We start from the raw sequence: 16,812 nt of genomic DNA on the forward strand, positions 1-16,812 counted from the left end.
AAATGAGGAAATATGTGAGTCTAGAAAGAGAAAAACAGGAAAAATGCCTAACTTCCCTGTGTACTTAAATACATAGGAAGAAAAGAACTTTCCTTTTTGACACTGATAAGTACCAATAAATATCAGTACACCCACTGTTGGAAACAGTGCAGGGAACTAAGCACTTTCACATAGCAGTAGTGAGACTTCAAGTTAATTGGATTTTCTGGAGCCAATAGCATGAGCACAGAGCAGTATTTTCACAAAACATAACTAAAAATACTATCTCAAATTGCATTTTTCTATAATATTGAATATTTCCTTGTAACATTTTAATGTTCCTGTGTAGTTCATGGAGCATTCTTGCCTTTACCTCTGGAGGCTGAGTATATTTCTCTGTCTTTGCTGTCAGGCATACCTAGAGCACCAGAGTTAAAGTTTAATATAGGGTAGACTTAGTTGTGTGTCTCATTGATGGTAGGGAGCTCTTGGAACCAGCAATTATTTATGTCTAACCCAGTCTCCAGCTGGCAGAAATTGAAGTGACACATGTTTTTGGGGTAGTCAGAACAATTCATTGCCAGGATTGTGGTTGCAATCCTTTGTCCCCACTAGCTCCAAGGGATCACACCAAAGGGAGTCTGTCTAATGGAACTGGTGAGCATGGGCAAGAAGAGTCTGATCCCTTGTAGTCAAGCAAACTGGATTCTGATTTTATTTAGAGTCAGCCTTGGATGTTGGTAGCACTGTACTTTGAGAGGATGTCATTCCAGATGGTAAAAGGAATTAGGAATATGGATTGGAAGGACGGGGAAACTAGTCACAAACTAGATAAGAGAATGTCTTTCCTAAGCAGCTAATCATGCTCCCAGTCTGATCCAGTTGTTCATACTTCATTTAAAGTGTTTGCAAGAATGTTGTGTTATTTGTCTTGACTTTATCGTTTATCTTTACCTTGACAGAGTGGGTCTACAAATACCTAAGTGAGCTACTTCAGGAACATTGACACTTCCTGTTTTGGGGAATGTAGGTGCAGAACCAATTTTGGTAAACTGAACAGTAAACAGCCTCAATGGACTTGTTAGAAAAATTTTGAGAATGAGATAAAGGGAAATCAGAGTCCTTGAGTTCCAGGTACCATGCATTTGTAGAGTGATGCTCTGAACTTGTTTGTTTTCTGGGACAGGATGGGGAAGGATTATGGGATTTGAATGTGTCTTGCATGGCCTGCTTTTAAGGAGGTAAGCAAAAGAAAATAGGAGAGCTAACTGAGAGGATGTAGCAAGTATTTGTTTTGATAGACTAATATTCTCAAACTGTAATTGTGTGTGTGTGTGTGTGTGTGTGCACGCACGCGCCACACATGCATGCCTTTGCAGTCATGGGGCTTGAACTCGGGGCCTGGGCATTGTCCCTGAGCTCTTTTGCTCAAAGCTAGTGTTCTACCTCTCTACCTCTTTGAGTCACAGCTCCACTTCTGGATTTCTGATGGTTAAGTGGAGGTAAGAGTCTCATTGGCTTTCCTGCCCAGTCTGGGTTCAAACCATGATCTACTGATCTCATTCTCCTGAGTAGTTAGGATTATAGGTGTGAGTCACCAGTGCCCAGCACTTCAATGGTTTTTAAAAACAAAACCAGGGCTGGGAATATGGCCTAGTGGTAAAATGCTCACTTTGTATACATGAAGCCCTAGGTTTGTTTGATTCCTCAGCACCACATATATAGAAAGGGCCAGAAGTGCACTGTGGCTCAAGTGGTAGAGTGCTAGCCTTGAGCAAAAAGAAGCCAGGGACAGTGCTCAGGCCCTGAGTTCAAGCCCCATGACTGGCAAAACAAAACAAAACAAAACAAAAAATACAACAAACCAATAACTCTGAGAATGGATTGGTCCTGAACCCAAACCCCACTACCACAAAAACAAACAACAATGAAACAAAACCTGGGATGCCTATTGGAACTGTTTTCTGGATTCATTCTCAGAGATTTTCATTTATTAAGTTGGGGCTGGGCATTCCAGGAGTTTGCATATTTCACAAGTGCACAGATGCTATCCATACTACTGTTAGGAGGACCATGTTTTAAGAATCATGTGTTTGTACGGTTATATTGTATCACAAACTTTTTCTTGCCCCTCTAATCTCAACATCTTTGAAGAAATAAGAGAATCAAATGGGAATTTTGAGTTCTAATTCTAATTCAGATGCTTAGAGAGTTATTATTTAGTTCTCACAGTCATACAATCTCTGTTTTCTGGGACACAATGGAGATTCAGAGAGGCTAAGTGGCTGATGGCCACTTAAATAACTGGTCTTGCACTAGGCCTGTTTCTCTACAAGTTGCTGCACAAAAGGGTAATGCGCTAGGTAGTGAAGGAAACCCTCACATCAACCTGGAGTAAAGCATATTCAGATCACCCAAGTGTTAATGTAGACTTTTAAATTCATCAAGATCCTAGAACTGTGGCAGTTGTGAATTTCAGCGATTTGTAGTGGGTAAAAGCCTTTAACTTCTTGTGTCAAGATTCTAAAAAGATACATAAACACAATGAAATTTGAAAGGTTTAGGATCAAATTGAACAGGGCACAGAAATTTCTCTTATTTAGGATTTTAGTTTAACATTGACATGAGAAATTGTGAGTTTTAAAGGAAAGGATTGCCCTCCAAATTTAAGTTCTGTGTTTTGAAGCATTACAAAGACAAAACATAAAAGCATCTTAAGGCAAATGTAATAATTAGGTGAAACATTTCTCTCTGGAATACATATATTACATATATGTATGTGTGGATGTATATATATATATATATATACATGATTGTATATGACATTCCATTTCATTGTTCAATACGAGAGAACAGCTTTTACAAAATAAACATGTAGTGTGATTGTGCTGAATATTTCTTTTGTTTTGAGTGGTTGAAAACCTAAAAGTAGATTATAAGAAATTTTAGAACTCTGTGAAATGATAGCTCTGCAGTGAAACGATCCTACTAAAACCACCTTTAAACTCTGATTTACCCCCGAGTATAAAAGGTACATGTGGGGTGTGAGCTTGTGGCTTTCTCACAGTACTTTAGGCATGCACCTTTCACCTTAATATGGGAATACCTGTCTTGGCAAAACAGTGAGTTGGAGGGATGCAAGGTGCTAACGAATAATACTGTTGTACTAAACAGGAAGCCTATTTAACTTTATTTAAATTAGATTTAGAGCTTATATTTTAACTTAGTGAATGTATTTACAATTATATTGTATATTCATCCTCCTGTCTGTTTTATTATCATATAAAGGTCATTAACACCCACTTCTAACTTCCTAGCTTTATGTTTACAGAACTGTGTGTGCATAATTCTCCCACTGCCTTCTCTATTTCTTTCCTTACATTGCGAGTGGCTCTCTTTTCTGAAGATAGGACTCTGCCTTTCAGAGAATGATAGTAGTCTTTACTTATAGTTTAGTAAGTAAAGCGATTACCCATTTCACATGCAACTTTAGTTCTTAAGTTTGACCAGAAGTACATGACTCAACTTCTTATTCAAGCAGCCGTCCCTGGAAGCAGCTTTCTCTTTGCCCATCGAGGGTGTCCCAAGTCCATTAGAGAAAAAGATCTGAAAAGTAGTTAAGCAACTATGAATGGACCTGACAACCTTTCTCCTCCTCAGCTCACCTTTCGGGAGATATTAGTCTTTAAGAAAAAGACACAAGACATTGTCAGGGCTGTTTTGTGTCCCTCTAGTGTCATTCAAAATCAAGAGTACTGAACTGTAAAGAACTTTAAGGACATCCTCAGTGTTCTGATTTTTTTTCTCATAACTTCTTTATTGCTTTTATTTTTTTCAGGCATCAAATCCAAAATTATTTTTTAATACTTAGGGTTGGGCAGTAGGGACAGGCCCTACATACTGATTGATACACTAAATGCTTCTGCATATATGATCTGCTTAATGGATAAACTGGAAATATCTTTATAGTCTCATTTTTAAGGCTTTCTTAAAAATTGTTATTATAAAGATGATGTACAGAGGGGTTACAGTTACATGAGCCAGGTAAGGAGTACATTTCTTTTTGTACAATGTCACCCCTTCCCTCACTCTCTCCCAGTTTTTTCCTCCATCCCTACCCATAAGTTTTATAGTTTATTTAACAACTCCCTTGATAGTAAAAAGCAAACAAACAAAACAAAAACTGTATCAGAACATGTAAGACAAAGGTTAGCTCAATGAATTGTAAAGAGAATAGCATTCAAATACCAACCAGGATGCTGTGCTCTAATTTTGTTACCCCAAAAACCTTTCACAGTTCTTTTTCCTAAAAAGCAATTATCCTGGCTTTTTGTTGCTGATGGTGGTCATGGAGCTTGAACTCAGGGCCTGGGCACTGTCCTGGCTCTTTTACTCAAGGCCAGCACACTGCCACTTTGAGCCACAGTGCCACTTCTGGTTTTCTGGTGGTTAATGGGAGCTAAGAAGTCTTATAGACTTTCCTTCTCCTATCTGGCCTAGAACCATGATCCCCAGATCTCAGCCTCCTGAGTAGCTCCAGTCATAGGCGTGAGCCACTAGTGTTCAGTGAGCTTGGATGTTATTTTTATGAAGAGTGATTCCCATTCATTTTCCTTTGGCTATGCAATTGTACAGAGTATGTGGAAAGCTTCAAAGATCCTGCACTTTAGTAACTATGGGATTCTTCTGGAATCTTTGAAAGATGATAAGCCATTTGATAAGCAAATGCCCAATGATATTTCTTGGTTCCTTATTTTTCTAAATGAAGACCATCTGGTTCTATCTCTTGCCTGTATGTATCAGGATAGATGAAGAGATCTTCTCTATTTTACAGTGTTCAAGGTAAGATCATCAGTTTTAATCTAAAAATCAATAAAGTTTGCACTTCATTATATTAGATTTATTTTTAAGAATTTTTTTATACAGTTGTGGTGCTTGAATTCTGGGCCCTGAGCTACCCTTTGTGCTCCAGGCTGGCACTCTAGCACTTGAGCCACAGTGCCACTTCTTTAAGCTTTGTTTTTTGTTTTTCTTTTTGGCCAATCCTAGGGCTTGAATTCAGGGCCTGGGCACTATCCCTGAGCTTCTTTTGCTCATGGTTAGCACCCTGTACCTTGAGCCACAGCACAAATTGTGTGTGTGTGTGTGTGTGTGTGTGTGTGTGTGTGTGTGTGTGTGTGTGTGTTCTTTTTTGGTACTGGGGAATGAATCCAGGGCATTGCACTTGATTAGGCAAGCACTTTGCTACTGAGGTACATCCCAGACCTCAAGATTTTTTAAAGCAGGATTTAAAAAGTTGAAAGTCAAATACTTTATTGTCATATAAGCTTCTATTAAAATTAGGATCTAGGCTGGGAATATGGCCTAGTGGCAAGAGTGCTTGCCTCATATACATGAAGCCCTGGGTTCGATTACCCAGCACCACATATATAGAAAATGGCCAGAAGTGGTGCTGTGGCTCAAGTGGCAGAATGCTAGCCTTGAGCAAAAGGAAGCCAGGGACAGTGCTTGGGCCTTGAGTTCAAGGCCCAGGACTGGCAAAAAAAAAAAAAAAAAAAAAATTAGGATCTAAAATTGGCATATACTAATCCCATTGTTCTCCTGAGAATTTAATGAATGGAAACAAAAGGTGGAGGAACATTGCTTTTCTCTTAGACTCTGGAAAGTAGCAGTGTAGTTTGTGCTCACTGAAACTGTTACAGAAGTTATTTGCTATTGCTTCTCTTGTAAGAGAGAAGTATTTAACATTATGTGATTACTTTGGGTCTAGTGTTTTTATGTATGTGGTGTGTACACATATATGTTTGTATTTTTTTGTTTGTTTATAACTCCTTATCTTCCTTCTTCAGCCTATCAAGATCTAGGGTTACAGAAACCTATAATAGCTGGCTCTGGTGGTTCACACCTGTAATCCTAGCTATTCCGGAGATTGAGATCTGAGGATTGCAGTTCAAAGCCAGCCAGGCAGGAAAGTCTTATCTCCAATTAAATCACTGAAAAAGCCGGCACTGTGGCTTACATGGTAGAGTGCTAGCCTTGAGGAAAAGGAGCTCAGGGACAGTGCTCAGGCCCAGAGTTCAAGCTCCAGGACTGGCAAGAAAAAAAAAAATCACCATGCCCTGTTGTATGTTACATATTTTTATCTTCAGAACAGCTTTAGGCTGTTGATGTTATTTGTACCCATTCAATAAGTGAGTGAACCAGAACCCAGCGAGTTTACATCCCTTGTTTGAAGGCACGGACCAAACAGGAGAATGGAAGAACCGAGTGTCAGCAGCACTGTGGAGCCTAAACTACTAGTTCCTAGGGGCTTCAGTGTTCCTTAGATAGAGCAGTGTGAATCCTCACTCCTGTTCCAAGTATCTTCTCACTGAACCCTGGCTTTAAAACATGTTCTGTGAATTTACACTTGCCTCATTTTGGTGGTCTTCTTTGTGGTTTTTTTTTGTCATTCCTGGGGCTTGAACTCAGGGCCTGAGAACTGTTCCTGAGCTTCTATTTTGGTGGTATTGTTTGGATTTGTGGTGGGGAGTGGAATCCCGGGCCTTAAGTGTGCTGGGTAAGCATTCTACCACTGTATCATCCTCAGATTGTGTTGAAGATACTATACTTTATATTTATAACGAAAATAGTTGGACATTTAAAATACGTACCTATTTAAAAATGATTGGTATTGTGAGAGAAAAATATTTGTACCATATTTACTGCTATTTTGATTAAACTAATTTAAATGCCAATTTTTAGTAATTGTTACTGCCCTACAAATAGTCATTATTAATGTCCTTACTATTTTAAGAGTGACTTAAGTTAGCTTTAGGAGTGAAATAAACAAGGAAATCCAAATAATTACCTAATAGTTTTAAAGTTTGACTGTATTCTAAAAATTAATCCAAATGTATGAAATGGAAATATTTTACCTGGGGTTAATTATTAGAATACATCATTTCTTTGGTCTGTTTTTGTTTGATACATTTGTATTTGTGTATTCTGTGAGTATAGGCTCTGCATTTGAATCCTTGTTCTGCCTGTCAGTAGCTCTGTAGCTTTGGACAAGTTACTTAATCTCTTTGGCCCTGACTTTCTGCACTTATAAATTTTAATTATTTTATTGTTATCATAGAGATGATGTTCAGAGGGATTACATTTACATAAGTCAGGTAATATGAATACATTTCTTTTTGGACAGTGTCCCCCCCTTCACTCATTCATTCCCAGTTTTTCTCTCCTGTCCCCACCCACAGGTTGTATGGTTCATTTTCAACATATTGTTTAGTGAGTACCACTGCTGCATTTGTTCACTCTATGTCTCCATTTCTGTGCTCCCTCTTACTCTCCCAAAGACAAATAAATGAACAAATAAAAATAAAAGAAAAATAAAAGAAAAACAAGAAAGAAAAACACCTCTTGTTTTCATTTCCTGGAGTTTGTTTTGATAAATATATATTATTTTATATAATCAGAGGCACATAGGCATTGTACCTTTGTGTTCCTCTCCTAAGAATATCCTCTTTTGATCTTACTGTGTGTGGAGCTCTTGTTTTGAATAGAGAGGCGTGAGGAAAATCATTTACAGTTCTGGGATTTCCAACCTGGGACTTCTTTCTATGTTCACCAGTAGGATCTGTTTCTGTAACACAGTTACTACACCTTCCATGGGTTATGTCCCTCTGTTATTATACATTTTGAAGATGTGCGACAGTTTATTAATAGGGATCTATCTAGTTATAATTTTTAATAATTGAATTGGATCAAAATGAAGCTTATTCATGTGATTATGGTGGAATTATTTGGTATCCATTAGTCTCTCCCAACCCATCACTCTGGATGTAGAGCCAACAAATACAGCAGATATATGTAGTGCCAATGGCATTGTGTTAGAAGCACCATGCCCTTGAGTGGACGGTGAGCTCATAGCTACTCATTCTGCTGCCTAAGACTCTGGCCCCTTTCTCAGGCCGGACAGAAGGCCTTCTAGCACTGTTTTTAAGCGCCCTCTATTTCTGTTCTGTTTTTTTTGCCAGTCCTGGGGCTTGAACTCAGAGCCTGAGCACTGTCCGTGACTTCTTTTTTGCTCAAGGATAGCACTCTAACAGTTGAGTCACAGAGCCACTTCCGGCTTTTCTATATATGTAATGCTGAGGAATCGAACCTAGGGCTTCATGTATATGAGGTGAGCACCTTTACCACTAGGCCATGTTCCCAGCCCTCCTCTAGACTTTTGATTCCTTTGACACCTCTGCTTTCTCACAACTCTTGTATCCCGTTGTTTTATAATAAACATATGTAAGATACCTAAAAGCAGGGGTGGTTAAAAAAAAAAGAATGAAAGGAGTGGGGAAAAAATTACTAGAAGGTATACAAATGTAAAGGGGGAAACTGGGATTTGGTAAGGCTTCCATGTATGTATGTATGTATGCCTCTATGTGCACATGTGTGTATATCTGTTTATCCCAACTTCTAATTAGTAGCATCTTCTAAGCAGAGTGAGATGATTGTTGAGGTGGAGAGGATAGGCTTCATGAGTCAGTAGACTCTAGTTGGGCTTTGAGGATCATCAGGCTTAGAAAATCAGCAGAGACAGGGTGTCTACTTTGTGCAGAAGGGAGAATCTGGAAAAGAAATTAAAGAATGGGTGGTAGGAGGCCTTGGTGTTACCAATGCCTTTTGAAGGGTTTTGATAAAGGAGTGGTGATGGTATGGGAGGATGAAGAATATGAATGTTACTGAAGAAATTGCCAGTGAGTTGCTTGGAGGGTACTAGTCTGTAGTCTGTAATGACCTAGGAGTGATAATGGTGCCTATAGAATGTTGGTATTGAAATAAAATTACAGATTTAAGAGCCACTCCATTGTGTTGGTATTGTTAGTTGAATGGATTATACATGCTTAAAAGTAATGAGATATACTAAAAAACAAAACAAAAAATCCTTATATAGTATCTATCACCTTTTCACTTGTTCTTTCTTTGCTTTTTTGCCAGTCCTAGGGCTTGGGACTCAAGGCTGAGCACTGTCCCTGGCTTCTTTTTTCTCAAGGCTAGCACTCTACCACTTGAGCCACAGCGTGTCACTTCTGCCTTTTTTGTGTGTATATGGTGCTAAAGAATCAAATCTGGGACTTTGTGCATGCTAGGCAAGTACTCTACCGCTAAGCCACATTCCCAGCCCTTGGTTCTTTCTTGTATGAGTGCCTGCTGCGAACACAGGACCTACTCCATCATTGACTCAAGAATGCCCTGTTCCCAGAGGCTGGTATAACTACCTGACAAAATTGCTGGTCTAAGTTTTACAATGTGTTTAATGGGAACTGATTACATTCTGAGTATGTTACTGACTTCTGGGTTCTAATGCTGTGGTAATGTTGTTGATCAGTTTACAATTGTTTGTGCACTTTGTTGTTCCCCTGATTCTTTTAGTGGCTTGATTCAAAAGGTAAATATCTACTTTTTATTATTAAACACAGCTTCATTAATCCAGACAGCAGAAAGAAACTATTTAGATGTTTAAAGCCTGGTACTACTTAGATGAACATTCAGACAAGTTATGGATGTTACAACTGGAGATTGTACAGACTTGTTGCTTATTTGGGGTAGAAAAGTGACATAAATTAAAAACAGACATAAATTAAATAATGACACATATTAAAAACATTCAAACATCCTTGCAGGTAAGTAAAGTGAATAATATGAGTGGTACAGCAGAAACCACACCATGCACTCACTTTGTTGGAGTTGAACTGAGCACAAACAGAATTGTAGAAGTAGTTGCCCATGTGAATGTTCACAATGCCACCATTCCAGAGACGTCAGATGTACAGCCTTAGGGACTTGTAAAGGAAAAAAATTTTCACTTAGATGAGAAGGGATGATAATGTTCCAAAGGAACTGACATTATCAAATATGTTGACTTTAATTGGAATCTTGATGTAATCCATGACCTTGAAAATGGGATGGATAGAAGCGTTGACAACTAATGCAAACATAAAAGGAATATTGCAATTTTTCAAGGTCTAGAAAAGACACCCTATATCATAAGTTTTTTTTTTTTTTTTTTTTTTGGCCAGTCCTGAGCTTGGACTCAGGGCCTGAGCACTGTCCCTGGCTTCTTTTTGCTTAAGGCTAGCACTCTGCCACTTGAGCCATAGAGCCATTTCTGGCCATTTTCTGTATATGTGGTGCTGGGGAATTGAACCCAGGGCCTCTTGTATATGAGGCAAGCACTCTTGCCACTAGGGCATATCCCCAGCCCTATATCATAAGTTTTACAACATGTAGAAAACAAATTTTCCAAACTATTATTTGTAAATATTTTACAAATATTACTTTTTTCACGGTTCAGATACTTTGCCTTTTTTTTTTTTCCTGCCAGTCCTGGAGCTTGAACTCAGGGCCTGAGCACTGGCCCTAACTAGCACTCTACCACTTGAGCCACAGCGTGCCACTTCTGGTTTTTTTCTGTTTATGTGGTGTGGAGGAATCAAACCCGATGCTTCATGCATGCTAGAGCACTCCACTACTAAGCCACTTTCCCAGCCCTGCTTCACGTATTTTGAACTAAAGTGCATTGAGAAGATAATAATCTCACTATTTTACATTTCCTTATACATTTATACATTTTAATGTGTTAATAAAAATTCCTAAGGGTCATGCAACAATTATAGTCACTTTTTCTTTTATTTTTGGCCTGTCCTGGGGCTTGAACTCAGGGCCTGAGTGCTGTCCCTGGGCTTCTTTCGCTCAAGGCTAGCACTTTACCACTCGAGCCAGCACTTCACTTCTGGCTTTTTTTTGGAGGGCAGAGGAGAGGAGGTAGTTTATTAGATAAGAGTCTCAGGGAGTTTTCTGACTAGGATGGCTTTTGCCTCCTGTGTAGCTAGGATTACAGGTATGAGCCACCAGTGCCCAGCAGACAGCTCATTTTATTTGTGGGATTTGTTTGAATCATGAGAATCTATAGTCTCACCCAGTTCTTCTTACCTTTGCTCCCTTCTCTGTAGGCCCCTCCCCTCTCCCATATAGTTAATCTAATTTGGGGGCTGTTTGTTTCTAGTGCTTGTGCTTAGGCTCTCATTCTCAATTTCAAGATTTCGTCAGTCAATGCCTTCCCCATTTCAAATATATTCAAGTTTTTCTTGTGTTCGAAGAAGCCTCAGTTTTTCCTGTGTTTCCTTTCTGTTCTTTTCTAGCGTGCTTTGATGAGATGAGTTGGCTTAAAAGGAAAAGGAGCTCTTTTACTTGAGTGTCTAGCAATAATAATCTGTAAGATATGATGGCGATTTGTATTAGAGACAAATGAGGGTGGACAAAATCTGCAAAACAGTTTCGGCAGTGAACTTGTCAAGGAGAAAAACTCTGAAAAGCATGGAAGAGTGATTTTCAGTGAATAGGAAATCAGGTACCTGTGTGATCACAGAGAGATTAGAAAAGAAGCATTTGGGAGATAACTATGTAGTAGCCAAATGTGAGGTTCAGAGACTTCTGTGGTTTGGTTTTGGGGGCCTAATGAAATGAGTAAGCTGAGTATTAGACTGACTTACAAATAAGGTTTAGGGGCATAACCCAAGTGCAAATTATAGTCTATCTCTTCATAATTTTTCATTTTAATTATTCGACTTGACAGTGGCTATAAGTCATTGATAAATTACCTTGGAAATACCTCTTATTGCATGTGGATGGCATTCAGAATTATTTAAATTAATTTAAATGTTTTCAATCTTGTAAGAGATGGTGCTTTTATAGGTCATAATATTAAAGTGATTTGTGATCTATCTTTCGGGTGCCTTCTAATTTTATAACATAATTATATATAGAATTGAATCATCAAATCAAGTGGCATGTGGGAGTGGCTTGCTTTAATATTCCAGGTTGTATTAATCTTAGATAAAATGAAATTAGTGTTCCTATGGACAATTGAGCCAAGTTCTTGAATTACTCTAGTCAGTTGGGATTGCCTCAATTTAACACAATGATACTTTTAGGGTTTTTGAGGATAATGAGAAAAATGGAACTGAAATTAAAATAAATTCTCTTTTGCAGTTTGGACAAAATAACTTCAGTGAACAGCAATCAAGAGAGGGTCCATATCAGAGACTCACTTTTGCTCTAATCTCATCAAGTCAGATTGTTTGATCTTAAGACCGTTATTTCTTTACTTAGATAATATGGTTTTTTATTTATTTTTTCCAGTGTTGGGGCTTGTACTCAAGGCCTGAGCACTGTCCCTGGCTTCTTTTTGCTCATTGCTAGCACTCTACCACTTGAGCCACAGTGCCACATCTGTTTTTTTTCTGTTTATGTAGTGCTGGGGAATCAAACCCAGGGCTTCATGCATGCAAGGCGAGCACATTACAGCTAAGCCATATTCCCAGCCCCAGATAATATGATTTAATGCAGTTTAGTACTCTCTGTTTTATGTGATTTTACCATTTCCTTTCTTTTTTTCTTTTTAAAAATAATGACTATAAAGAGAAGAGATGGGAATCAGCCTTCAAAGCTAATAAGTTTAGAACGTTAAAATTACTACTTATTAATTTTTTTATCTTTTTATTTATTTATTTATTTAAATTTTATTGTAATATTGATGTACAGAGGGGTTACAATTACATAATTGAGTACATAGCCTTTTTTATTTTTAAAATAAGATGATCCTATAGAAAAGGCACATTTGGGGCAGTTCATAAACAGAGAAAAGTACTAGAAATGGTTGCCAGGTCTGTTGTTACAGAGCTACCAATAAAGGATAAATGTTAACTCATTTTCCTGCATTAACAACCTTTACCTCTAAAATACAGTGCACATCCCCAAGCATGCACATTTCACATTGTTTCAGTCTTGCATTTACTGGGTAACTGCCCATGGGAATTAAACTATGGCTGGGCAAAGTTGATGTGAGGGTAGGTCAGGGAGTGGGGGTTAGAGAATGGAAAAGGGGTGAAAGAGCCTCTTCTGACTTGAGTGTTAACGCTGCATTCAAGTCAAACGTTGGAAGGGCCTCTTGATCAGGGTTTGGTATGTAGAGAATGGAAAGCCGAGTTGGTAAGCTTTCTTCTTTTCCTCCTAAATTCCACCCTGATAACAGAAAAGCATATTTGACCTGCCTAGCATTAAAATATTTGAGCATTAAGGGTCAGGTGCTAGGCTTGAGAAGCTGTTTAAGCTGGTCTAAATACAACTTTAGTGGCAATGTGGTAGCCAAACAAACTAAGGAATAGGTATACTACTTTTATTAGTAACTACTGTTTAATTTTTTAAAGAACACAGAAGGCCTTTTGAAGGCAGTTTAAGGAATGGGTGTGGAAGGGGGTGTGGGGGAAGGAAATCTCAGCAGAATGCTTTTAGTTATTTCCTGTTATATAAATGCTACATATTTCTCATGCCTGCAGACTCAGAGCAAATGGGAACAAAGCCCATCGGGGCTTAAATTTAATTACTGTGTATAAAGAATGTAAGAAACTGTATAGGTAGTGAAGGGACCTTGAAGGCTGGCACAAAGTGAAACTTTAGAGTTGTCATCCAAATCCTGTATTGCAGCATTTGAACATGCAATCATGAAATATATTTGGACAGAGTAATTAAGTGCTTGATTTTTTAAAAAAATGTTTTTGTTTAGCTCATAAAGCTCTCTGTTTTAGTAGAGTCTATATCTAGATGGACATTCCAGATGAGAAAGTGCCTCATTTATAGAATCCTCAAAATAACTTAAAATTTTTGTTAGACTACTTTAATGTGTGCTTGAAAGAATGTTACATTGATATGACTCCTTTAGTATTGGCATTTAATTTAACAAATTTGGATTTCGTATAAGTAATGAGAACTTAAAAATAAAGGTCAAGTTCTGCCCTCCTCTCCCTTCCCTTCCCCTCCTTTCCCCTCCCCTCCCCTCTCCTCCTCTTTCCTCCCCTCCCTTCTTTGTTCTAGTCCTGGGGCTTGAAATCAGGCTCTGGGCTCTGTCCCTGAGCTTCATTACCACTTGAGCTGCTGTGCCACTTACAGCCTTTTCTGAGTAGTTTATTGGAGATAAGAGTCTCACAGACTTCACTGTCCAGGCAGGCTTCGAATGGAGATCCTCAGGTCTCAGCCTCCTGAGTAGTTAGCTAAACATTTTCTTTGTATAAATGCCATATCTCACAAAGTCAGTGCAGTGTTCCTGGTAGGGAGAATGTCTGTGTTCAAGAACCGATGGTTGCAAAATTGTATAATAGAGACTCATTGTGTCTATCTCATGGGAACATTATACATATTAAGCAGTTGGAGTACATGAAGGTAGCAGGACTGAATCAGTGTCTATTTGAAGCATGCTTCAGCAAGACCAAGGGAATTCCTACTTCAGTCAATTCAGTCTCAAGTTGTTTACTCATTGATGATTAAAATTAATTCAGCAGATATTCATTGAGTGTGTATAATGTGTGGTATTTAGTCTGTGTACCCTGGAGATCAATGATTACAGAGCTGGATCTACAGGTGTCTAGAATTCATAACTAGAAAGTAGTCAATTGCTTATGTAGACTGTAGATAAAACACTGAGACCCAGGATAGTTAAAACATTGTGGAACAACAAGCACTTTTGGCTTTCTTCTGAGATCTAAATTCTCTTAAGATGGAGCAATGCTTTTTATGAAATAGCTCCTCACAGACTGGAAGCCCAGATATATCTGAGTAGATATGTAGGGTTAGCAAGGCACCAAAGGATTGAATGATAGTTTTTGGCCCAGCCTAAAGGACATCATACATGAATTTATCAGAGGTACCATGGAAATCTCATCACGACAAACCATTGTTTGTGAATATTGGAACATCTCTAAGGAGGTCAAATCTGGGATGTGCTACAGAGTTTGGCCCTTCTCTTTTGAACTGTGGTGTTGATTTTGAAATGGCATGGTGCTAATTTGAAAGAGACTTGCTTCACATTTTTTAGTATGACATATTAAGGAAAACATCAATATTTATTGAGAACTTAATAATATGAATCATCACATGACTCAGAATAGGTAGGGATAAATAAAAGCCTTTTGTACACATAGCTCTACTACAGAAATAATTAGTGAAAGGAGACACAAATGAAAAGGGCAGTAGAAGTTTAGGGGAAGGAGAGAATATGTTTAGTAGGTATACATGGAGTTGAGTTTGGTATACAATCATCATGTGTCGCATTCTGTTTGGGTAGTCCCAGTTTCTTCCTGGTGTTCTGATGTCTCATCCCCTCTCAGATTCAGAATTGTTTTTGTTTGGATGATTAATTATTTATATAGTTCCTCCACTACAAGGATCAATATGACTTGACTCAGTGGTAATAGATAGCTAAGGAGAAATTGCATAAACAAAAAACATGGGCAGTGGGAAGACTTTGGTGTGTCTAGGAAAAGCATGTTTAATTTAATTCTGTTTGGGGAAACAAGAAAGGAAATCACAGCCAGGTGTTAGTGGCTCACACCTGTAATTCCAGCTTCTAAGGAGGCTGATCTAAGGATCACAGCTTGAAGCCAGCCTGGGCAGAAAAGCCCATCAGACTTAGCTCCAATTAACTAGCAAAAAGCTGAAAGTGGAGGTGTGGCTCAAGTGGTAGAGTGCCATTCATGAGTGAAGAACCAAGTGAGAACACAGAGCTCTGAGTTTAAGACCCAGTACTGGCACACATGAGAACACACACATGAGAGAGAGAGAGAGAGAGAGAGAGAGAGAGCGAGAGAGAGAGAGAGCATGAGAGAGGGTAGGGGGGAAGGGAAGGGGGAAGAGGGAAGGGAAGAAGGGGAAAGGGAAGGGAAGAGAAGGGAAGGGAGGGATTTTCGAGATGAAATTTGGGACGAGTTGAGGTCAGATTTAAGTACTCTGAATGTCAGACCAGAAACTTATGATTTAAATAGTTGCACATGTAAGTCTGAGTGCCTTGTTATTATTATAGTATTATTAAATAGATTTGAATATATCCATATACTTCCCACAAGATGTACTTTAAAAGGCATGAGCATGGGTTGATGTTTGGTCTTTAACTGTCTTACTTCAAAGAAGAAGAAAACTAGACAGGCACTAGTGGTTCATACTTGTAATCCTAGCTACTAAGGCGGCTGAGATCTGGATGATTGTGGTTCAAAGCTAACTTGGACAGAAAAGCCCATGAGACTCCATCTAAACTAACAGTAAAAAGCAGGACTGCGGAGCATGGCTCAAGTGATAAGTGTCAGCTACACAAAGCAAAGCTGAGCAAGCATGAAGCCTTGGATTTAAACTTTGATGTCTGCTCACCCCCACTCTCCAACCCCCCACCCACCAAGAAAGGAATCTGACAGAGACATTGTTAAATGTCAGCAAGTTATTGACCAAGATGGCTTTAGAGCTTAGCTACTTTGCTTGCTCATACAGTGGGCATTTAGGGACTCTGGTTTCACTTTTGGCCAGGTAACAATGTCCCCATGTCTTGGTATTGCTGTGGTAAAGGCATCTGCTGTATTTCAAGGATGTAGAAGCTTAGGTTAAAATGTCTTATGCCTAGAAATCCTCCCAGGAAAACAAACATTAAGGAGGAAGACTGTTAAGCAGTTGTTTGCCCTTGAGTGTCCCAAAGCCAGCTGGCTCTGCTGGCTTATGGTAGAAGTCATTATGGATAAAAGTGAAAAAGACAATAGATTTCACTCTTACATTGAAATACGGTTTTAAATTTAGGCATAGGTTAAAAAAAATGCAAGTTAAAAAAGCCCTACTTTGAGATATTAAGTATTTTTATTGCATAAAGTATAATACAGGCTATATTGAAACATTTGGAACTAGTGAATGTAAAAAATAGATCAATTGAATATAAACTTATAAAACAACGTGTAAGAACATTTTACTTTAATTAATACA

The 16,812-nt window shown here is 38.5% G+C and overlaps 1 protein-coding gene and 1 long non-coding RNA gene across 3 annotated transcripts in view; both read left to right on the forward strand.

The window, feature by feature from the left end:
* The window catches only part of Wwc2 (WW and C2 domain containing 2), a 167,925-nt gene that overhangs the window by 43,114 nt on the left and 107,999 nt on the right, over nucleotides 1-16,812 (forward strand). The gene's annotated exons all lie outside the window — the stretch shown is intronic.
* On the forward strand, nucleotides 1,086-8,932 carry LOC125339496. Its single transcript, XR_007208549.1, has 3 exons — nucleotides 1,086-1,098; nucleotides 7,598-7,602; nucleotides 8,586-8,932. It is a non-coding gene; the product is annotated as an uncharacterized LOC125339496 (long non-coding RNA).

The sequence above is a fragment of the Perognathus longimembris genome, chromosome 21 (assembly GCF_023159225.1).
Source record: "Perognathus longimembris pacificus isolate PPM17 chromosome 21, ASM2315922v1, whole genome shotgun sequence".
Lineage (NCBI taxonomy): Eukaryota > Metazoa > Chordata > Mammalia > Rodentia > Heteromyidae > Perognathus > Perognathus longimembris.